Raw genomic sequence first — 24148 nt, 5'->3', positions numbered from 1 at the left:
ATATCAGCCAACCAGACAATCCAGAGCTCCCAGGGACTAAGCCATCGACCAAAGAGTACACATGGAGGAACCCATGACTCCAGCCGCATATGATGTAGCAGAGAACGGCATCGTCTGGCATCAATAGGAGAAGCAGCCCTTGGTCCTGTGAAGGCTCGTTTCCCCAGTGTAGGGGAATGCTAGGATGGTGAGGCAGGAGTGGGTAGGTGGGAGGGGGAGCATCCTCATAGAAACAGGGGGAGGGGTGATGGGGGAGGGGGGAAGCTGGACAGGAGAACATTTGAAATGTAAATAAAGAAAATATCCACTAAAAGAAAAGAAAAAAAGACAGACAGACAGGCAGACAGACAGACAGACAGACAGACAGACAGACAGACACACACACACACACACACACACACACACACACACACACCACACAAGCACACATGCACACTGGGAGGTAGGGAGGGAGAGGAGAAGGGAGAGGGGAAAGAAGAGAGGAAAGGAGGGAAACAGACAGACAGACAGAGGAGACAGGGACAGACAAAGAGATGATATGTGTGCATGTTACTATTGAAAATAAGAATACACACTTGTGGCTTTGGAGCTCATCTTAGGAAATATTATTTCCTCTTCAATTTTTTCTAATTCTTTTGTAAATTTATCGATGTATTATTTATTTATCATTTATTCAGCTAGCAACATAATAATGATAAAATATACTTCAGATATAAATAAATAATATTTTATGATATTTCATTAAGTGAAAAGAAAAACAGTATTGCTAGTTTGATAGCATACTTATTCAGAAAAACTGCCAGGATAATTTTATTCTCAAAGAGGCTAAAGTTTCTTCAAACTTCAGCACAACTTGCACATGATCAATATTTACTAGAACTCCTGTATGCGTAAATAATACCATATTGTGGTGCTATAAACTATCTCATCTATAATATGAGCAAAATGCTACTGTTCAAATTCTGTGAGTACATATGACGTGAGATATATTCTATAAAATCTGCAGCCTATTTATATCTTTATAAATAGTGATGTAATAGCATGATAAAAATTATAGTTCAAGCTTTTCTTTTCCTCTGTCTCTAATTGACAGAACAGTATTCAGGTAGCTTCACACTGCCTCTGAGCAGACCACTACACCCTTGAATTTTAAGTTTATATTGCCTGAAGTCAAGTGTGAGTCATGAATTTCAATACATTTGTTTTGATTGTTCTCTGCAGCAAAGATGCAGGAAAAAAAACTTATTTCTCTGGGTGGCATCCAATTCAAATGAATTTTCTCATTTGAACTATGAGGAGCAATCAAATCAACTATCATTTGTATGAAAATATATAGGGATGTATAAAATATTAATGATTTATACATTATTAGAATAGATCATGCTTTCCTTATATAGTGTTTGAATATAATTATTTGGCATGGTTATTTTGGGATAGCAATGTGTAATAGGTAAAAGATCATTCTGTCTTCCATGTTCGTTAGTTACTACAATAGCTGGAGGTCAGAACAATAAACTGTCAGAGTCAGTGGTACAGATTTTTATAGGGCTTTCCCCCCTGCCTTCTTTTATTATCTTCTGGCTATAAATACAAATGTTTATGGAAATTTTCACATAGAGAAATAGATATTTAAATTTTCAGAAAAACCTTTATCATAGTAAACCATAAAAAGATATATTTTACATGAATTATTATCTATGTTGAGGACAAGCTAATTTCCATTTTGTCATCAATATGAGGCACAGAGATGATAATAGGGGGTTTGCTTCCTAGCACCTCTTTACACAAAATGAAAATACTACTTTCCTCACACAGTTTTCACTTAAAATGTGACATAATTCATTGATATTCATGGTCAGGTGGTAAGTAGGAGGATGGCGTGATAACTCATGGGCAATCCTAGGTGATAAAAGCATACCTAAAAGAAAATCTATGAGAGGGAGAACTACAAGTCTCGCGTATTGCATGTCAATATCATCTTTAATGTCTACCGTGTACTTTATCTTTAGGGCATATTTCCTGTTTTGGCAAGTTTCAGAAATAACCTTAAGAGGTAACATAGATACACAAGGAATTATCTTATCAACTCTATATTTTGGTTATCTTTGCTTTTGTTCTTTTGTTTTGTGTTTGTTTGTTTGTCTCTTTGCCAAGTTAGTGAGTTTAATGATCAATGATTAATGACTAATACATGATTAGAACACATCATCATGATCATCATTATTATGTTACTATAAGGAAATGATGGACTCTAACTGTTCTGAACACAAAAACTAGTGACAAGTAATACAGAAGTTATAACCAGATATGGACTGCAAAACAAAGGTAATTTATTATTATGGAAATCAAACTCAGTTCCTTATGCTTATTTAGTAAACACTTTATTGACAGAACTAATTCTTCAGTTTCATAGACATCCATCGTGATTCCATCTCTCAAGTATAGAGTTGAAATAGAAAATATTCAACAAATTTGATTGAATTATAGTGGGTCCAATGTTAGTGTAATGGTTCCAGATAAACGCTGTCAGTATTTGTCTAGCTACAGTGCTTACTCAGATGAATTGCCTTGAACAATTGTTTCTTTCCTCAGTGTTTTAGTCAAGCATCATTACTTTGTAAGTTTAGTAAAACTCAGTGGTAAGCAATGCCAACAACAACTGAGTTACAGCCATGTTTGGGGACAGGACAGTGAGCAGTTTCTTTGTACTGTGTTGTGATGTACTTTATAAGGGTATTCTGATTTTGTGCTTTTGTAAAGTTAATCCATTTTATTTTTATAGAGCAAATTTACACCACAAGCTGAAAGGACAGGGTGTACCCATTTACTCTCATTCCTAAAACCTGCACATACGGCCTGACAGCTGGCATCGAAGACTAAAGTGGCACATTTGTCACAACTGTGGGACATACATAGACATATCTTCACCCATAGCCCACAGAATACACTAGAGTTCACTGTTGTCTGTTACTGTTTCTCTTAGAATTAAATGCAAGTGCCTCTCTCCTTAAAATTTTACTCTTAAGTTGCTTGATGCACAGCTAGTTAGCAGATAATAAACTAGTAAGCCTAAGGCCATATGTAGTATGTAGTATGTAGTATGTAGTATGTAGTATGCAGCTTCTAAATCAAGCCAAGTTACTGCATTCCAGCTCCTTTATATCTTTGATTTTAACATTTGTGCACCGATGCTACACTGAACAGCAGCCATATGTTGGCTTCGAGGAGCACAGCAACTATTCATTACAAGTTGGGCGATGATGGTTACCTCATTTACTACCTTAGCCATAAAATGAGGCCAGCCCTGCATGTTGACCTTTGGAAAGGTTAAAGGACGTTCAGAAGTTTAGGTTAAGAGGTAATGATCAAACACCCATGCAGTTGAGTATTTTGTTCCTTTCTTCATTTTGGTGGTGATGTCCCATTTGTATTTAATTAGGCTGAAATATGTTCTAATATAAATGAATATACAACTCACTGAGAAGAAAAATATGGAAAATGTATATCTTAAACGCACACATACAAAATGAACAAAATTATGGAGGTTATGAAAAACAGTAAAATTCTGCACCTTGCAAGCCAGTTCCCATCCTCCTCCACGCATTATGCAGCAGAAAAATAATTTAATGTAAGAGCATTTAGTTATAGTATGCTAAATGACATATAGAGCTTATAAAATATATGAATAAAATGGGCTGGCTAGTTAATGCAATATTATCCTCTCTGTGGATTGGTTTAAGTGATAACTATTTGATTAACTGAAATGTGTACCTCTTAAGGCTAAGTGCTGTTATGGACCATGGAAATCCAGTAATGACAAAACCAAGAATGTCTGCTATTACCAGATTACGCTCTACCAATAGCTAAAAATTGCTTGCTCTATGTCAGCTACTTTATCATTTATTTATTTTTTAAACCTCACAAATAACCTATTTTAAAAACCTATTAATTTAGAAGAAAAATATAGCAAGGCCATTAAAGGAATGAGCAACTTCAATGTGGTTAAGAAACAAGGAAATGGGGTTGGTTGAGATACAAATTGGGTTTGTTCCTCTTTAGGTTCTGGACATTTGACCACTGGCCTGGCTTGGGACTAAGAGAAAATTAAAAATGGGAACACTTATAAAATGATAGGTACACTTTCTAGTGGTTTTCAGAAATGTTAGAGTTTGTTCTTATGATGAAATCTCACTTCAGATACCTGCTGCAGAGTGTGTCTGTTCATACATACTGTCTGGTAAAATGTCATAGGTTATCTGAGATACGAAGAATTTATGTGGTGAGAAAGTCAAGATCCTCCATTTACTTTGTCTTGAATTTTAACCACATTTATGAAAAGCATTGATGTGTGTGGAGTTGATAGGGAGGAACATGCAAGTGGAAACCCCCATGAACACTACTTGTCTCCTTCTCTGCTTTCAATACACACAGAGATAGTTCTGGTGATTTATTTACAACTCAAGAAACTCAAGAACTAGTACAGAGATATATAAATTCCTGCTAGTTTCTTAAAGTCCAGTGCTTTACAAAGATTCATCTTCCTTGCTTCCCTAGCTTTCCTAAATTTAAGACTTTTCAGAAAAATAAAGTATTAAAAGGATTTTATACAGCAAAAACTCACAAAGACGGAAATGTACAGTTCAGATCTGGTGACTCAAACTACGTCCATAATAGTTAAAAGAAAAATCTTGGTGTGAGACTATGGTTTGTATCATGGTTGGGTTCAATGGGAATAGAGACGGGTGTAGTAGCTGCTACTCCCACATGTTTTTCCTAGATGAAGATGGTTTATGTTGAAGTAAGAGTATCTTGGTTGAGTGACATTAAGCAGGTGAGAGACACAGTGATTTTTGAGGATACCATGCTTCTAGTTCTTAAGAATTCTCCAAAGGAGCTACCACTTGAGGGATTGTATGTGTACCTGATACCTTTACAGTAACAGCACAGTAGAAAGAACAGAGAAGGGAGATCTGAGTTGTCAGGTACTGTCTACACAAGCTTCCTCTGTTTGTGTCTTGGAAATATGCAGCTCACCAGGGCTCACTCTTCCAAGTGATGGGATGAGATCACTTGGTAGAAAAACACTGTGCTATAGTTAAGCTGGGGCTGACTAGGAAGCACAGAATAGTATGGATTAGAGGTGCATGCTAACAAGAGCCTGATATAGCTGTCTCCTGAAAGGCTATGCCAGAGTCTGACAAATACAGAGGAGGATGCTAGCAGCCAGCCATTGGACTGAGAACAGGGTCCCCAACAAAGGAATTAGAGAAAGGACTAGGTAACTGAGGAGGTTTGATTCCCATAGGAAGAACAACAAAATCAACCAACCAGACACCCTAGAGCTCCCAGGGACTGAACCACCAACCAAAGAATACACGTGGAGTGACCCATGGCTCCAACCACATATATAGCAGAGGATAGCCTTGTTGGGCATCAATGGGAAGAGAGGCCCTTGGTCCTGTGGAGGCTTGATACCCCAGTATAGGGGAATGTCAGGGTGAGGAGGCAGGAGGGAGTTGGTGGGTGGGTGGGGGAGCACCCTCATGGAGGCAGGGGATGGAGGATGGGATGAGGGGTTTCCAGAGGGGATACTGGGAAAGGGGATAACATTTGAAACGTAAATAAAGAATATATCCAATAAAATAAAAAGAAGTTGAGGCATGGCACCATGAAGAGAACTTATGAGAGGTTATTGGTAAAGCCTAGTTGCAGTTGGAGAACCCAGCATATTGGAGATACCAATGCCATGAGATGGTCACCAAGAACAGCAGCAGTCGTGGAGCCTAGAATGCTACAGAGGGCATACCTAGAAAAGTGACCTAAGCCCTTTGGAGGATCCCAGAAGATCATGTGTCCATCCCAGACACTGGAACAAGAAACAATGAAGTTTAAGTTGCCTTGGAGACCCCAAGATGATAGAGATGCTGTAGCCATGAGACGCCTGCTGAGGAAAGCTGCTAACAGGGTATGGAACAAACCCAAGAGAAAAAATTGTGTTCAGGTTAAGAAAGCTGAAAGGAATTGGACATCATACATGGAGATTCAGTTTGAAGCTTGCCCAGATGAATTTGGTCTTTTTTTTGTCCAGTATTTTCTCACTATATTTTTTTCTGTTGGAAGTATGTGATGTATTATTTTATGTTATTGGATATTAAAGTCAAGAAATTGTATGAATCTCAGAAGAGACTTTGAATTTTCGGCTTTTAAACATTGTTGACATTTTAAACATCTTCTTTCTCCTATCTAGTCTGATTTGACTTGCCCATCTTCTATTAGGTATAGGTCTGACCTGAAATATGGTCAACCACAGCAAGGGTAATACCCTTAAACAAACTCTGCATCTCCTGGAAGCTATCAAATGTCAATAGTCCTCAGTTAGTGCTAAGAGTTTGTGTTCATTTCTCTGGCTCCATTTTGTCTGGCTTGAGCTTATTTAAATCTGCATTATCTCACAGTCATTATTGTTTTATATGGTAATTGCTGTGTTGTGGCACAAAACATTGTTTCTTTTTAGTCACCTGTCACCCTGGCTCTTAAAATCTTGCCTCCTCCCTCTCCTCAAAGCCCCTCGTCTCTAGGAGAACAGATACGATATGTGTATCACGTATAGGGTTTAATGCTCTGTTTCTTATTCTTTGTACATTGACCAAATGAGGGTCTCTGTGTTAATTGCCGTCTGTTGAAAGCTTCTCTGCATAGTGTTTAGAGATGTTCTGATCTACAGTTATAGAAATAAGTCATTAGGAGTTATAATAATACTAGGTTCATGGCAGAATATGGGCCAAGAATGGAACTGTATGAGCTCGCTCTCTCTCTCGTGCTCTCTCTCTCTCTCTCTCTCTCTCTCTCTCTCTCCCCCTCCTTCCTTCCCTCCCTCCCTCCATCCTCCATCCCTCTCTTCTTTCTTTCTTTTCCTTCCTTTCTCCCTCCCTCTCTCCTGTCCTCCTGCCCTCCCTTCTTTCCTTCTCTTCCTCCTCCTTTTCCTGGTTCTATTTGAGACAGGGTTTCTCTGTGTAACCTTAGCTGACCTGGGATTCACTCTGTAGACCAGGCTGGTGCCAAACTCAGAGATCCACCTGCCTCTGCCTTTCAAGTCCTGGAACTAAAGGGTTGTGCCACCACTGACCAGATCTGTGAGATTTTTGGGTGTTTTTGAGAAAACTCCAAGAAACAAGAGTCCTGTGACCTCAGTTTCTTCAAACCACAGAATTGTTCTTGGAACATGTTTTTGTGTTTCTCAGGTGTAGTAGATAGGACTGAGTTTACTTGAGCTGTTGTTTTTCAAGTGCTTCTGCAGAAAAACATATTTTGCCATGTATAGCTTGAGCTTGTCCTTGTAATTAAACACATTGCTTGTGTGATTCTTCTTAATCCTCAGAGGATAAATTGCCTTGGATCTGATTAAAGTTGGCTATTTCATGAAAAAAATTAAAAAACTTGACAAGCAACAGCTTACGTGATCCGATCTCTGCAAAGGCTTTCTTAAATCATATCACTAGTTTTAACACTACAATTATCAATGACAGTGGACAAGCAACAAATAATCATTTGATAAATAATAGTCCCCTCAATTCTTCAAATATGAGGTGTGTTCCCTTGTTTTCAGCTTGTCTTTTCTCACAGTATGGCCACAAGAGTCTTCCCCCCCCCCCAACATAGACAGTGACAAGCAGAGGCTGGGAGTGGGAATTTAGGGTTTATAATATGGGAGATGGTGCATTTTTCATCGACAAAATTGGAATTTTCTTACATATTGCTACAAATGAGGAATTAGAAGAAAAATCACTTTAGAATAGAGTAAAAGTTTATTTTTTATTTCTTTTTTTTCTTAATCAGTGCATGGGTTACTCTAGAAAGATCAACTAAATATAGTTATAAAGAAACTGTGTTGCCTCTAAGGATGAGCTGGGGTTAGAAATTTACTCTCCTGAGGTAAATAACAATTGTGGAAGGAGGTAGATTTAGTAGTAGGTGGGGTGATCAGATTTCTTCTTTAAGACAGGTGACAGAAACGAGATGTCATTCAATTAGAATAACTTGGTCAAATGACCACAGAGAAAATCAGTCAGATAAAGATTAACATCCTTAAGCCAAGAAACCTGACCTGGATTGATTGCCGGCTTTAAAGCTATTCCAAGTTGCGATCAACACAGGCATTATTCTGTGCAGCAAGGATAGTGAGTAGCCAGGTCAACTCCTTAGATGGCCCACCATACGGTGTTGTCTTAGAGCACACTGTGTAATTACCAGTAGAAGTGTAAGCTCTACCCACTCTGACACTATCCCTGGATTGTGCAAATAGGATTTGGCATGTCCACTTAGGGTCAGGAAGCCTACTGACTAGGAAGAATGATGCCTGGGAAGCTTAAATTTAAGGGTCACCTCCAGCTTATTTCTTGTTATCCGTGAGCATCTACACAGCAGTGCCTGCACGTTGACAGAGACAAATTTCAGCTTGGTTTTCATTTCTGAGAGCAGGCTGGTGAGCTGTTCATCATGCTTGTAGTTCCTTAACTTCCCCGTGTAGATTTCAGTCTCTCAAGATTCCGGTCGAGAATGGGTTTCCCATCTTTCAGTCTATATGTATTCTGCTGATTCCTAAAATTTAAGTCAGTATTACTAAATTGTGTCTAGTACAAAATCTTTGCACAGGAAACTAGGCTTCCTCCTTAAAGATAACAAATTCAATACACACACACACACTATATATATATATATATATATATATATATATATATATATATATATATTTGATCAAGACAATTCAGGGACCAATTAGTTTGTATAATGTGTTTCAGGTTTGCTTATAATTTTATCAGAACTTAAGGTTATTATCATTTAGTGATAACTAAATGGTTCAGCATAGCAAGCCAAGCAACAAGATTTATGACTAAACTATGCTATGTTTGGCAACGTTCATGCCTTTCCCACAATGGCACAAGGACCTTTAATTCTGGATATTCTTTCAGCTGATGCTTTCTCTGACTGGTGTCCTTGCACTTAAAGGCTTCCATTTACCAGATGTTGATTCTCAGAAAGGAAAAATGGCAGGCATCGGGTATAGCAAAGTAATACTCAGAACTTAGCCACTGTACTTCTAGCATTTTTCTCTGAGGATTTTGCTGGCCAGGCTCTGTCGTTACCCTAAGGGTACAGGTTCATGTTCTAGGTTTCATTTTATTAAACATAAGCATATTATGTCAGCTTGCTCCAAAACTTTACATGCTTCCATAGAAGATGTACCAGAAAAAAGTATATGACATTTACTTTAATATTTTGTAATTGAGGGTAGGATTCAGTATCTTGTCCAGCAGGGTTACTTTTCAGGTGAATAACGTTACCCTGTCATTGTCACCTCGTGGCGTAGAACCTGAGGACAGAGATGATGAGGTGATAGTAAATTATAACTAAAGCGACATTAATAGCTACAGTAAAGTGAAGCAGACAGAGAGTGTCAGGAAAGAACTCACATTTCTATCTATTTTTCATTACAATGTGATCCGAGTTTTAAAAAGGAGTCAGGAAAAGAAAAAGGTATCCCTTGCCTGATGGTATCAGATGTTCATGTATCCAGATCCATGGGCCAAGAGTACACACACACACACACACACACACACACACACACACACACACACTGCTTAAGATAACTTAGAGAAGATATTTTCAGAATAATCTCTTCTCCCAGTTACTCCATTGATATAGTTTATAATTCGTATTCCATCCAAATACATTGTGAAATGCTGGAATTTGCTCCCCAGCCACAATTAGTTTGATTTTATTTTTCAAGATTAATGTGGTCTAGGTTACAATTTAAGTGTAGTTTTTAATGTGAAGGCAATTGGATAACACAACACAAATTTCCATTCGATCAGGAAACACTATAAAATAAATGCAGTTTTTTAAATATATTAAAACACACTGCAAACTCGAAAGGTCTGGATTTGCATGCTTTATCATAATTACTTGATAGTTTCTACACTTTGCTGTGATTGATCATCACATGGAGTTCCTATCAGCATATTAATCACCCTGGCTTACCAGGTATTTATTAGTTGGATAATTGTAAATTTTATTGATTGACTATTGCACACACACGTGCTACACAACCTTCTTTTTGCTTATTTTACATCTGCGGGATATACATGAGGATTTACTGAGCTATGTAACTAATTGACATGCTTGCTTAACAAAGAAACAAATATCAAAACCTTAATCCACAAATGGAGGTTAGGATTTATTTCAACTATAAAATATTTGAAATAAAACATCATAGAATGCCACACACATGGGACCCTAACAAATGGATTTATACTCTCCAGAACTCTCTTTTATTTCCTATATGTGCTATGATAGTCCTAGAATATCCATTTTCTAGAACAACTGCTATATCTTGTGGAAATTTAAACTTTACAAGCTTTAGAAGAGAAGCTAAAAGTCACTTAGTTCTTCTCTATCTTTATTTATTGTTTTCTCTAAAAGCAAAGATTAGCAACAATAAAATAGTGTTTATCTCATTAAAATGTTTACAGAAATTGAATTAGGGACTGTAGAAGAAAATTCACAGCCAAGGCTGAAATACTAACTCCTGCATTTGTTCTAGGACATAAAATAATCTGTGTCTGTAAAGAGAAAGTTGACAGTGGCTCCTCTAAAAAAAAAGAGGCGAGGCACACTTAACATTAGTGCAAAACAAAGAGACTCCTTCAGGGAAGAATGTATTAGACTTAGGGGCATTGCTAATTGGCACATTTCTAATGGTTTACAACGAGTACAGCATGTCAACAGACTCTACTGTTTTTAGTAAAGATGATTGGTGATGGTAACAATGAAAGGTTGTGCAGAGTTAGAAGTCTATTTATCTGTCACTACATGGGTTTTTTCCTAGAAAAAGAAATGTCATTCTTATCAATTTTCATATGCAACATGGAAGGAATAAATTTATGATGATGAAAAGGATGGTAACTTGAGGTATTATGCCAGTTTAGGAATCTATACTCTAAACTAAGTACATGAAACACTGAAAGCTTATGACACTTTATCCTCTGGACACAGGTTATGAGCTGGAATAGCATGCTCAAAGTCCTCACTATTCTCGGTTTACATTCTGACTGTGTAAGGAAACATGTCAAATCCTACATTTTCTTGTATCTTTTGTGTAACAAAGCATCCAGCAGTGAGTTCAGTAGTTTTCAGTTTAACATATTCATTTCAGACTTATATTTTTAATCAGAATAAAAGAATACACAAGTGGCCTGACAGGGTGAATGGGAAAAATTTGGACTGATCTGTTTTGTGCTAGTTCATGGCCAAAGTCTGGGCACTTAATTTAGTTTCTGCCTCTGTCATATTGCATTCAAGCTTCCTGGGGAAATATCCTATGCATCTGGCAGATAAAAACAGACAGAAAGGGAGATGGGAATTCAGCATCCAATCCTCTGCTGAAACAGAACATTGACTAATGATGATTTCTCTAACAACATTAGTGCGGTTAGAATCTCCCTTGTCCTTTTGTTGAAGTTTTATGGCACTGGGGAACTAAGAATGAACTCACAGAACATATTTAATGCTAAAAAGCAGTATATCTACTAAAGACACTTAAAATGCCAGAATGAAATTATATGTATCACTTCACTCTGGACAGAATTTAAATATGCTACTCATGGACAAAATTTGCAGTCCGATTTTACTTTCAAACACACATCTCTATAACATCATATTATTCTGATAACTAACCCTATTCCATTGCAGAGGTATGACAAAGACGGAGTGCTGGGCTTAACCAATGAAGGGATCCAATTTGTGTATGTTTTGTGAGGCCCTCACGCTTGACATCTAAGGAATTTATATCAGTAAAATGCGTAAAAGATCAATAACTAGTAAACTTTCAGTTTAATGTTTAATATAGGGCTGAACATTCAAAGTGCTAAACTGTGATCATGAGGGATAGCATATTTTTCCATATGAACATGCCTGTACAAAGACATCCTTTCAGAATATGCTACCATCCAAGGACTGTGTTTCCAAAGTTCTAATAGGGAAACAATAGGGATTTCAGGGTCAGCAGTGTCCATGCTTTGAGTCACAGATCAATGAAGAAGAATCCTGAAGCTGGGCCTATACCCTGGGCAGTCTCATTATGACAGGTTGCTAGGAAATCAATCTGTTTATTGCACATTTCTCAGATAGCTCACATTGAAACTCAGCCCTTCGGTTCTTCACCTCTCATTCCATAGAAAGCTGCAACAGAGGTACCAACTCGGTGTTAAAAAATACATCAATATGTAAATAAAACCATAGCATATAGATAGGTTTGTTGTTGCCATGGCCCTCCAAATCCATAAAAGAATACGGTTTTCTAAAATTACATAGCAGAAAACAAGTTTCCAAATAGTTGTCACTTGAATGTTTCCGAAAGGAATGTTACAAGTATAAATTGGGAGCCTATGAGCAAATTATTCTAAGAGAGAATCCCTACTACAATAGGGCCTGTGGGATGCCGCAGGTCTGGCTTGCAAGTAAGATAATGGGATTAAGAAGGACACCCTTTGCAATGAGGAAGCCTTTCTCATTTCCTAGCGCTTCAGAGGAAATCATATTAGAGCAGAGGGACTCCATTTTTTATTTACTTTAAGGATGAAAATAAATTACCATTTTTCTTTATCTTATTCGCCTAACTGTGAAATGAGATTGTAAGAGAGAATTAAGGCAAGCATTTAGTTAGTATTTGTGAGGGATTTAAATGGAAAAACAGGAGAAAATCTGGATAGATGAGTGCTATTTCCTATACTTATATGGAATTAAAGATTTTCACTAAACCAGCTGGAAGCATTCTCCCTGAGACCAATTAGTTTATAATACACTTTCCCTTTTAGGAGAAGCTCAAGGCTTCTGGAGACTACCTTGATGAATGCAAGTTTGTATATAGGTATAATTGTCATTTATCAACACTAATGTTAACAGTGAAGTTCGTAAGTGCCCATTAAAAATTCTCAGCGAGGTCTGCTTTTTCATTGCAAAACTACTACACAAGTACCTTTATGGATTTATGTTCCAGATGGTTGTGCCATCTGGGAGCTAACTTTCATTGTCTAATGGTTTCTTGCTACATTTATACGTATTAGGCAGCAACACCCACTTCTAGTTGCAATCATTTTCTTTCCTGCGTCGCTGCTTCGTAGAAGGGGTATTGTGTACAGCTTATGCAACTCATCGCAGACGACAAAAAGGAGCTCGCAGGCTTCAGCGTTCATCTGGCTAATAATAGAATGTGCAGCAATAATGCAGCCTCCATTGACCATTTTCAATCTCGAGCTCAGAAACATCTGCGCTTTACTTGACATTGTACTGTATGAAATATGTATCCAAAGCAGATTGAGGCTGCCACTCTGTTTCCTTGTTAATGTAGGCTTGCCAGATGGTACTGATGAGACTTTATTTTTTTTAGAGAGGCTGCATTTAAAGAACACCTGATGGCCTCCAATGTACCAGAAATTAAACTGCCAGATTTTCTAGTAGATTGATAAAATGAGAAGTTAGTGAAGAGCAAATACCACAGCTCATTTTCCTTCCTTTAAAACCAACAATCTTATTCAAGTTCAGACCAAAGAATCGAGAATATGATGGAAAGACAGCGTAGCTCGTATGGCCAGAGCTTGGCTTTTGTTAAGATTAAGTGTATGCCCAATGTAATTTTTCCTATTTGGTCATGTCTATAACCTGTACATAACTGCCATGTTTCATAGTCTTCCTTTTACCATTTCAGGACAAGCTTGGTAGTGAGCACCCTAAGAGGCCTACACTTGAATCCCTGGAACCTATATTCCTGATATTGTAAAAAAGACCATAAGGATATAGCCAAGCTTTGGATTTTGAGATGGGACACTATTCTGCCCCTTTCAACTGGGCCCGTCGAAATCATCAGGGTCCTTCTAAGAAAGAAGATTCAATTCATCAGAAGAGAATGGATGGTGAATGCAGAAATTAAAATGATAAATGGTGTGCCACGGAGGTAAATGTAGGAACATGAACGATTGCATGGAAAGGGCCTTTGGAATCTGTAGTAGATAGAGTGAGGGATTCTAGCTTGTGACCTCCAGGGTGAACTCAAGACTGACAGACAGAATTTAGTTTTGTAAGTCTTCTAATTCCCTTTCTTCAGAATTGTTAGCGAGTAGATCTGCATTGTTTCAAATAATAAGTGGGGAAGAATCTATTACAATATTAAAAACTAAATTCAGATTTATTGACTACTGAGTCCAATTGTTGATTTCACATCATCTTGAATAATTTCATCATAAGAATAATCAACAATGAGGAAGATTTTTTACTAAGGGTCATTGTTAGAGGAAACTAAGCAAAAGGAACAGCGCCAAGAAGGTAAGAAAGGACCACACATGGATGAACTCTCTTCTTTTGGGTACAAGATATGGAAAAATATCTGACATTTATGGATAGGAACATCATTAACTATTTTGTCATTGGCTGAAAACTTATGCTACTTTACTCAAAACTTGTGAGAAGAATCTCTTATCTTTATTATTCCTAAGTTTCTCTATTGTGAAAAGTTCCTATTTTTTGTAAGTAGATGGTAATTAATGAAGTCACATAGTTGAACAACATGTAAATTTTCAAGAACGTTGGAATGCTCGGCTCCAAATGGGATATTTGTATCACTCTCCCCTTTTCAAGGCTGTGAGGGCTATGTGAAGAAGATTTCAAATTGGGCACAAAGATTGTAAGAGCCCAAGTGATGGTTGAACTTAAATGATGGTGATTTCCAGACACAACTCACAAACAGACACCATGCACAAGACTAGCACAAGGTCAAGCCAAACAGAATCTTAGCATGGAGAAGGCAAACACCATGAAATTCGATCACCAGTCAAGATCTAGCCACAACTGATAGATACTAGAAGATGGAAAATAATTTTGTCTTCAATGAAGTGGCACTAGGTATCTCAATCATGCCCCAGGGTAGGTATCATGCTCAGGGATACTCAACACAAATTGGAAGAACGAATATGAGATTTATCTTCTAATTGAAATAATATTCACTCACTGATTGCCTAATCAACATGAAGACCTTTTAAATTACCCATCCTCCATTGGGAATGATGCTCCAAAAGACATGAGGCAGTGTTTGAAATATTCTGGTCATCTAACCTTGGGAGGCTCAGAGAGGATGCTATAGTCTTCTAATAGGAAAAATTCAGGGATGCCTTCCAGGTATAAGCTAAGTATGTTTTAGCTACAATACATGGAATAAATTAATTAATTTATAAATTTATATTGAATTAATTTTAAGTTGTATAAACACAATCACACACACACACACACACACACAACCCATTTCTTGCATTCTTGAAATTTCTTGAATTTTCTACTGCTAGCCACATGTCACCATTTAAAACTTTTCAGACTTTGCATAGCTTCGGGTTTCAGATTTTGGACAAGGGACTCTCCATATGTATCCACCAAATCCACTATGAAAAAAAAATTATTCGAGTCAAAATGTCAGCAGCGATATTGTTAGGTGACCGTTTTCCTGAAGACACACCATCTTAAAACTAGCAGTTTCATTTCCCTTTAAGTTGAGCTTATTGAAGGAGCTGCCACAATTCATACATTCTACTTCTTCACCGAATTTACCGCAATAAGCTGATGTCTGCTCCTCTAACCTTGTTCTCCGCTTTAAGGGAGCAGGGAAATTGTTTGATCCATGACTCTAAATGTTGCTGATCACAAGCGATGCCCACATTACTTATTTAGTATGTATTATCTCTATAGCTATTCAGTTTTATCTATCTTTTAAAGCACGTGAATCTGACTACTGGATATCTCTACATCTCTTTGGTTTAAGAGACAGAAAAAGGGTTGCTTTAGGAGCATTGGAAATGCCCCAAACCCCCACCCAGAAAAGAAAGGGAACCTCAAACCTACCCCTATAGATGGCTATAGTCTATCTCTTTCCAGAATGAACAAGCAATAAATATGGAATGCTCTTGCTGAAGTTAAATTCTCCCTGAATTTGTCTTTTATTCCTCTTAAATGTGTCAGGTCTTTGATACATGTTTTTTGTTTGTTTGTTTTGTTTTTTGTCATCCATTGATTGCTATCCATACCTTTATTTAAATACAAGCATACTGGATAACTGCACATTCCGAAGGATTTTTTTAAACAATACAATACATATTTCCATATCTCATTGCTGTTGTTCTTTTCCTCCAAAATGCTGAAAGTCAATCTTAGTGCTTAAAAAAATAGGTGCCCCTAATTGTAGAGTTGAAAATTCTAGGAGGCAGCCAAAATACTGCTCTAGTAATGACTCCCAGGACGCTGTTACCTTCATGCCAAAATACTTTATCTTGATGTAATTTGGACCACTAACCAGCTGACCATCATTAAAGGTTATCCATGTCAGTGTAATTTTATCTTTTGAACCTGTAGTAGTAAGTTTTCCTCTAGCTCCTGCTGAGAGGTAAAATGAGAGGCGGGGAGGAGAAGGGGAGGGGCGGAAAGGAGAACGGAAGAGAAGAGAGGAAAGGAGAAGAGGAGAGGAGAGGTGAGGAGGAGAGGAGAGAAGAGGAGAGGAGAGGTGAGGAGGAGAGGAGAGGAGAGGAGAGGAGAGGAGGGGAGGAGAGGAGAGGAGAGGAGGAGAGGAGAGGAGAGGAGAGGAGAGGAGAGGAGAGGAGAGGAGAGGAGAGGAGAGGAGAGGAGAGGAGAGGCTTTTAGGAGCAGAGAGGAGACCCCTAATCCTCAGTCAGAAAATGAAAAACAATTCAAAGTTACCCCTATAAAGGGCTAAATCTAGAACTAGGAACTGATATGGAATGAAGACAATCAACATGTTACTCCCATTACCCATAGTGAAGACCTGATGAGATGCAATATCTTCAAATTCAGCTCCACGCAAGCAGGATCAGTAAACCCTGACAAACTCACATAGACTTGTGAATTTGTGATAGGAAATGGTTTCATGAGTAGCTCTGGTCTTTGTGAATCCCCCAATGTTTTGCTCTGTACCCCATTTTAATAGGATTATTTGGTTCTCTGCAGTCTAGCTTCTTGAGTTCTTTGTTTATATTGGATATTAGCCCTCAATCAGATGTAGGATTGGTAAAGATCTTTTCCCAATCTGTTGGTTGCCATTTTTCTTACTGACAGTGTCCTTTGCCTTATAGAGGCTTTCCAATTTTATGAGGTCCCATTTGTTGATTCTTGATTTTAGAGCATAAGTCATTTGTGTTCTGAAAAAGAAATTTTCCCCAGTGCCCATGTGTTCGTGGTTCACTCTTTCCAACTTTTTCTTCTATTAGTTTGAGTGTATCTGGTTTTATGTGGAGGTCCTTGATCCACTTGGACTTGGGCTTTGTACAGGGAAATAAGAATGGATTGATTTGCATTCTTTTACTGGCCAGTCTCTGTACCAATTCCATACAGTTTTTATCACTATTGCTCTGTAATACTGCTTGAGGTCAGGGATGGTGAATCCCCCAGAAGTTCTTTTATTGTTGAGGATAGTTTTTGCTATCTTGGGTTTTTTGTTATTCCAAATGAATTTGCAAATTGTTCTTTCTAACTCTGTGTAGAATTGAGTTGGAATTTTGATGGGAATTGAATTGAATCTGTAGATTGCTTTTGGCAGAATGGGCATTTTTAGAATATTAATCCTGCCAATCCATGAGCATGGGAGATCTTTCCATCTTCTGAGGTCTTCAATTTCTTTTTTTAGAGACTTGAAGTTCTTGTCATACAAATCTTTTACTTGCTTGGTTAGAGTCACAGCAAGGTATTTTAACTATTGTGAAGAGCGTTGGTTTCCTGATTTCTTTTTCAGCCTGTTTATCCTTTTAGTAGAGGAAGACTACTGATTTATTTGAGCTAATTTTATATCTAGCCAGTTTCTTGAAGTTGTTTATCAGGTTTAGTCATTCTCTGGTGGAACTTTTAGGGTCACTTAAATATGCTATTATATCATCTGCAAATAGTGATATTCTGACTTCTTCCTTTCCAATTTGTATCCCTTTGACCTCCTCTTGTTGTCTGATTGCTCTGGCTAGAACTTCAAGTACTATATTAAATAAATAGGGAGAGAGTGGGTAGCCTTGTCTAGTCACTGATTTTAGTGGGATTGCTTCAATTTTCTCTTCATTTAGTTTGATGTTGGCTACTGGTTTGCTGTATATAGCTTTCACTATGTTTAGGTATGGGCCTTGAATTCCTGATCTTTCTAAGGCTTTTAACATGAAGGTGTGTTGAATTTCGTCAAATGCTTTCTCAGCATCTAATGAGATGTCCATGTGTTTTTTTTTTAATTTGAGTTAGTTTACATAATGGATTATGTTGATGGATTTCCATATATTGAACCATACCTGCATACATGTTATGAAGCCTACTTGATCATGTTGAATGAATGCTTTGATGTGTTCTTGGATTCAGTTTGGTAGAATTTTATTGAGTATTTTTGCATTGATAGTCATAAGGGAAATTGGTCTGAAGTTCTTTCTTGTTAGGTATTTGTGTGGTTTAGATATCAGTATAATTGTGGCTTCATAGTGTTCCTTTTTTCTTCTATTTTGTGGTATAGTTTGGACAGTATTGGTATGAGGTCTTCTATGAAGGTCTGATAGAATTCTACACTGAACCCATCTGGTTTTGAGCTTTTTTTGGTTGGGATGACGTAGTTTATTATAACAAAACCAATTACTCCTATTATTGGCTTGTCTCTCTGGAAATGAATAGTTTATATATAATCAGTTTTTAGAAACTATGTAATTGTAAGAATGAACCCCGACAATCAAATTTATTCCGTCAGGACCATCTAGGCAGTTATGTGACACGTTACTAGGAGGTTCAGTGCATGTTCCTCCTGAAAAGAAAAAAGATCACTATAAGAAAGAGAAATGGATGGCACCTTGACCCTGAATATCAAGGTGTACTGCAATGTATGTAGAAAGACATTTAAAAAATGGACTTACACAGCTTCCTGTGTTCAAAGCTTTCACATGTCCACTGCATTTACCAACATATAATTATCATTCCTTTTCTGATTCAATTAATTAATTGGTGTATAAGTGATTAGAAGTGACAATCCATTTTTTTCTTGTGTTTCTGTGTGTATGTGTTTATTCTATAAATCTAATACTGTACCTACTGTTAAAATTCAACTATAATGTTTATCATGTGAGAGAAAGCAGAAGGCTGACAGCTGAATATTTTTCTTTTAACTGCACATACTTGATATGCTTTAAATATTTTAAAAAGGTGACAAAACGGGAAAGAATCTGAGAGTCATGTAAATTCCCAGAATTCTTTTCGTTATGAAAACTGATGATGAGTCAAAACTTCCAATAGAGGGATTAGGACACCAACCCAGCCACAAAACGTTTGACCTACAATGTGTTCTGCCTAGAAATGTTGTGAGCCTAGCATAACCTTCATCAGAGATGCCTTACCCAGCAACTGATGGAAACTGATGCAGAGACCCACAATCAAACATTAGGTAGAACTTAGAGATAACTGGCGAAGAGGAGGAGCAATGATTGCAGGAACCAGAGGCCCATAACGACTGAACTACAATCTGGGGTCATACATGGGACTGACATAGGCTCTCTGCACATATGTAACACTTGTGTGACTTGGTCTCCATGTAGGACTCCTAAGGAGCAGGGGCTTTCTCTGACTCTGTTGCCTGCCTTTGGGAATTAGTGGATATCCATGGAAGACCTCTCTTTTTTTGACAGCAAATGGAAGGGTAGTGAATGGGGAGGTGGGAAAGACTGAGAAGAGAGAAGGGATGAAAAACTGCAGTTGAGATGTAAAGGAAAAAAAATCAATTAATTATTAAAAATTTTGATGATTGTTTTAAATAGAGTAGTTTATGAAAGTGAGTATCATTTTACACTTGTATTACTTGCCTTTGCTTATGCAGCTGCTCATGACCTTAAATATTCAAGTGTAAATATGAAAGAAAAAAACATAACATTAAAGATAGTTAAGGATAATCATTTTACATTTATTTAGAGAAGGTCATTTAATTCTGCCAGACCATATTAAAAAAAAACAGAAAAATAAATGCATAATTCTTGCATATCAATGGATAAGCATGATCCAAAGTAAAAGAAGATGACGTAATCATCTTCATCTACATGGAAAATATTTTAGAAATGAGTATCTGGGTTAACTAGTCAGTTAGATATTGTTTCTCTAATCTTAACAGGACTTTGCAAGAGCATAAACAGCTTGACTCATTCCAATGATTGTTGTTTATTAAAGTAGCATTTGGTGGACATATAGGTGGGAAGAATGGAAGTCTGCGGAAATCGATGTGTATGATGTCACTATAAAGCAGAGGAAGCTGCAAGCATGTCTAACCACCTCAGAGGATTGTTTAACAAACTAAATTTGCGTGGACTTCATTGAAAATATGATAATGAAATCCTGTACTGTGGTTATCGTCTGATTCTCTTTTCAAATTTTCTTTTGTTTCTTTCACATGCGTGGTAGTGGTTTTCTTCTTTTATCCCATTTTACAGAGAATGTTTGCAAGCTCTGAGATAAAACACTGATTATTATCACTTAATACAGGAAAAAGTAAGAACATAAATGATTATTTCGGCCCAAAGAACAGGTTCAACGCATAGAATATATGTATTTTACACAACGACATATTTTCAAAATTATTTAAGTTTTCAAATCACATATCATTTTTTCAGATGAACATATAAAAAATAATATTTCTCCTGAGCTAGCACCCTATTATAATTGTAGTTTCGCTAGTTATAATATTTAAAATTCTTAGGGTTACCTGTCAAGTCTTATTGTCGACAAGAAAACTTAAAATAATTCATGAAGTTCAGAATATGTACAGAAATGACAGGTTGAACAATTATGCATTCTTTTCCTTTAATTATGCAATTTGTCTGAGATTCCAGATACGAAATACTACGTCTCTATATCCATTCACCCAGCAATTCAGCCACCTTGCTATATACATGTCATATATCATTTAGATAGCTAATTAGATATTTTATGTCTACATTTCTGTGGTATTAGATATTTAATGTAAGGTCATACACAAGGTTGGCAAGTGCTTCTTCTATTTGCTTGATTACCATTACATCCCTTCTTTTTTTTTTTTGAATGTCAAAGATTTTTCATTTACTACCAAACAACAAAGGGACACTGAAAACACAGTGTCAAACAGTTTAGTAATATTTATGGCCTGAGTAAGGGCATTACATCCTTTCTTTTGTTGTTTTTTTCCCCCATTTGGAGACATGCTCTCAAAATTTGTTCAAACTCATTTTAAACTCACAGTAAAGCCATTTAGACTACTGTATGCACATGTTTGTGTGTATATATGCATGTGTGCCTGCGTGCACTCACGTGTTTATAAATATGAGTGTGTGTGTGTGTGTGCGTGCGCATGCAAATGTATTCATTTTTAACCTGGAGCTGTTTGACAATACTTCTTGAGTGTGTTACATTTGGAGAGTAATTAATATTAAAAGCACCATTAGTTTTCCTTACACATCAGATATGATTATGGGAATTTAACCTTATAATTCTAAATATTTCTTACACTTAAGCATCTTAGTTTCCATTTATACTGCTGTAACTAATTTAGAAGTTATTTGAGAGGAATAAATGTATGTGCTCAACTGTCTCTAGTATATTTTAAATTTTCTTTAATTTACTAAGCTTACTCACTGATTTGTTAGATCTGCAATGGAAAACTACAAGTACAAGAGTGGGAAGATTATGATTTCAGGAAGGTGACAAAAGCAAAATCAAACGGGAGCAGAAATCTGTTTAAAAAACAAAAATAGCATTCTATATTTCAAAAAATAACCTGATTTCCATTAATCTGCATACGTATTTATAGTCTCCTTTGCAAAGGCATCTGAGCCTCTTAGAAAACCTCAGTGGTTCGTAGAAGGCTCTGTCAGTTACGTCACTTCGAACAGCAGCTCAGATCTTGAGCCATCTCCAGGGCCACGTGCATGGCGAACATGACAACATGAATGAAAAAGAGTTTAAAAAACGGCCCCTGTCAATTGCAGATGCGGAAGCTCACAGCCAACCATTGCTCTGAGCACGGGGACCCCCATGGTGGAGTTAGAGAAAAAGCTGAAGGAGCTGAAGGGGCTTGCAACCCCATAAGAAGAACAACAATATCAACCAACCAGATTCCCTAGAGCTCCCAGGTACTAAACCACCACCAATGAGTACACATGGAGGGAGCCATGGCTCCAGCTGCATATGTAGCAGAGGATGGTCTTGTTGGACATCAATGTGAGGAGAGGACCTTGGTCCTGTGAAGGCTTGATGCCCCAGTATAGGGGATTGCCAGGGAGGTGAGGTGCAAGTGGGTGGAGGAGCATAGAAGCAGGAGAAGGGGGATGGGATGGGGTTTTGCTGAGGGGAAAGTGGGAAAGGGAATAACATTTGAAATGTAAATAAATAAAATATCCGATTAAAAAAAAAGAGTTATATGCATTTGACTGGGGCATTGGTGGAAACATCTGGGTTCTTGAATGAACATGAAATGAGTCCAGAGGACGGGTTAGAGAGAGGGGCAAAATATCTGATCTAGCTGGTGGTTAGGACTGCTCGCAGACGGAGAACTATGGAAGACATGTTTTCTCTGGGAAAGTAGTATCCTTTCCCTTGAGAACCCATAGAAGAGCCACCTGTTTGTGTAAGCATTTCTCACCAAAACTCAGGGATCTTTGTGGCAGCTGACACGCCCCTCTACCTAATTAACTGTCATCCTTTGAGCAGGTAAACATTATCCTTGAAGCTGGAGGTTGTAGAGAACTGTGTTAAGCTAGTGCGCCTGGGGGAGGAAGCGCTAAAGGAGACACTGCCACAACTAAAGGGCCAATGAGGCACCACCCTGTCTCAGGAGAATTTCCATACCCAGGAGAGCTCATGAGGGGCCAGGTGGAGCAGGATCGAGTAGCAAGAGGTAGGTTTGTGAGGAAGGCATGTGTAGAAACAATGGACACAGTATTTTCTTTCCCAACTAATATGTTCAAGAAACAAAACAAACAACAAAATCAACTATGCAATAATAATAATAATAATAATAATAATAATAATAATAATAATAATAACATAATAGAAAACAGAAACCTTAGATATGCAGGAAGGTACTAATTTTTTTTCATGGTCTCTAGTTAAATTTTTTTTTCTTGTCTTGGCTGAATGTAGAATGTCAAGCTTCTTAAAACTCTTTGTCCTATATGGGTTTCTTTTACTTTAGATGAAAAGAAAGTGGTTGTGGCAGGCTGAACCCTCAAATTAGGGTTTCTTTTTCTGTTAGTAAAACATAATGAGATTTAGTATAAAAATGCCCCTTCTATGTCCATGGGCTGCTTTTGGAATTTTTTTTTGTAACTCACTTCTCTACATGTGTTCTAAATAGATAATTGTTTCTCTTGTTTCTATTCTGGATGATAATCTTAAATGTTTTAAAATAAGAGGCCTTGGTACAAGTGAAATGGATTTTTTTCTTAAGGTTTTTAGTAACTGAAGGATGCCTTTAGGGACTGAAAATAAAAGTAGAATGATTTCTTTAAAAAAAGAAGACTGGATGCATGAAGAGATATTTGCTATCAGGATGTGGGGAGGGGAAAAACACTTTGGAATCAGGCTGACAAATGTTTGAGCATAAGCTTCATCAGCAGACAGAGGACCTTGGGAACATCGCCTATTTTGTTCCTACTTGAAGTTTCCAAGCTGTAACATGAGGATAATAATTTAGAGGTCTATTATTGTGGCTCAGATTCAATTACATCATAGCATTTAAAGCTCCTAGAGGGCTCAGTGTACTGTAACATTTAATAGAAGTCTCTAAGGAAACGCATCTGCATCAACACAAATGCTATAGCTATACTCTCGGTTATGGAGGAAGCTGGTGGCCTATGTCACAGTGATGAAAGGGGCTTCCCTTTTTCCAAATTTGAACAAGGCAGACATTTCCTTCTAATTAGGAACATTTCGTTTCTGTCTAGATTAAAGTCTAGGATGCGACTCATTAGCAGGCAGAGGAAGAGGGAAGGAACGCTGGGATGGAAAAAGGTGGATGCTGCAAAATCACTGAACACTCTCCTTCTCCATGCTTTTCTCCCTGATATTTGGA

The 24148-nt window shown here is 37.4% G+C and overlaps 1 protein-coding gene across 1 annotated transcript in view; it reads right to left on the bottom strand.

Annotated features, from left to right (window-relative positions):
- Kcnd2 (potassium voltage-gated channel subfamily D member 2) overlaps positions 1-24148 on the bottom strand; it is a 501946-nt gene that overhangs the window by 286390 nt on the left and 191408 nt on the right. The window lies entirely within an intron of this gene.

This window comes from Rattus norvegicus, chromosome 4 (assembly GCF_036323735.1).
Source record: "Rattus norvegicus strain BN/NHsdMcwi chromosome 4, GRCr8, whole genome shotgun sequence".
Classification (NCBI taxonomy): Eukaryota; Metazoa; Chordata; class Mammalia; order Rodentia; family Muridae; genus Rattus; species Rattus norvegicus.
Note: the sequence above shows the minus strand (reverse complement) of the source record. Positions and strands in the feature narration are given on the sequence as shown.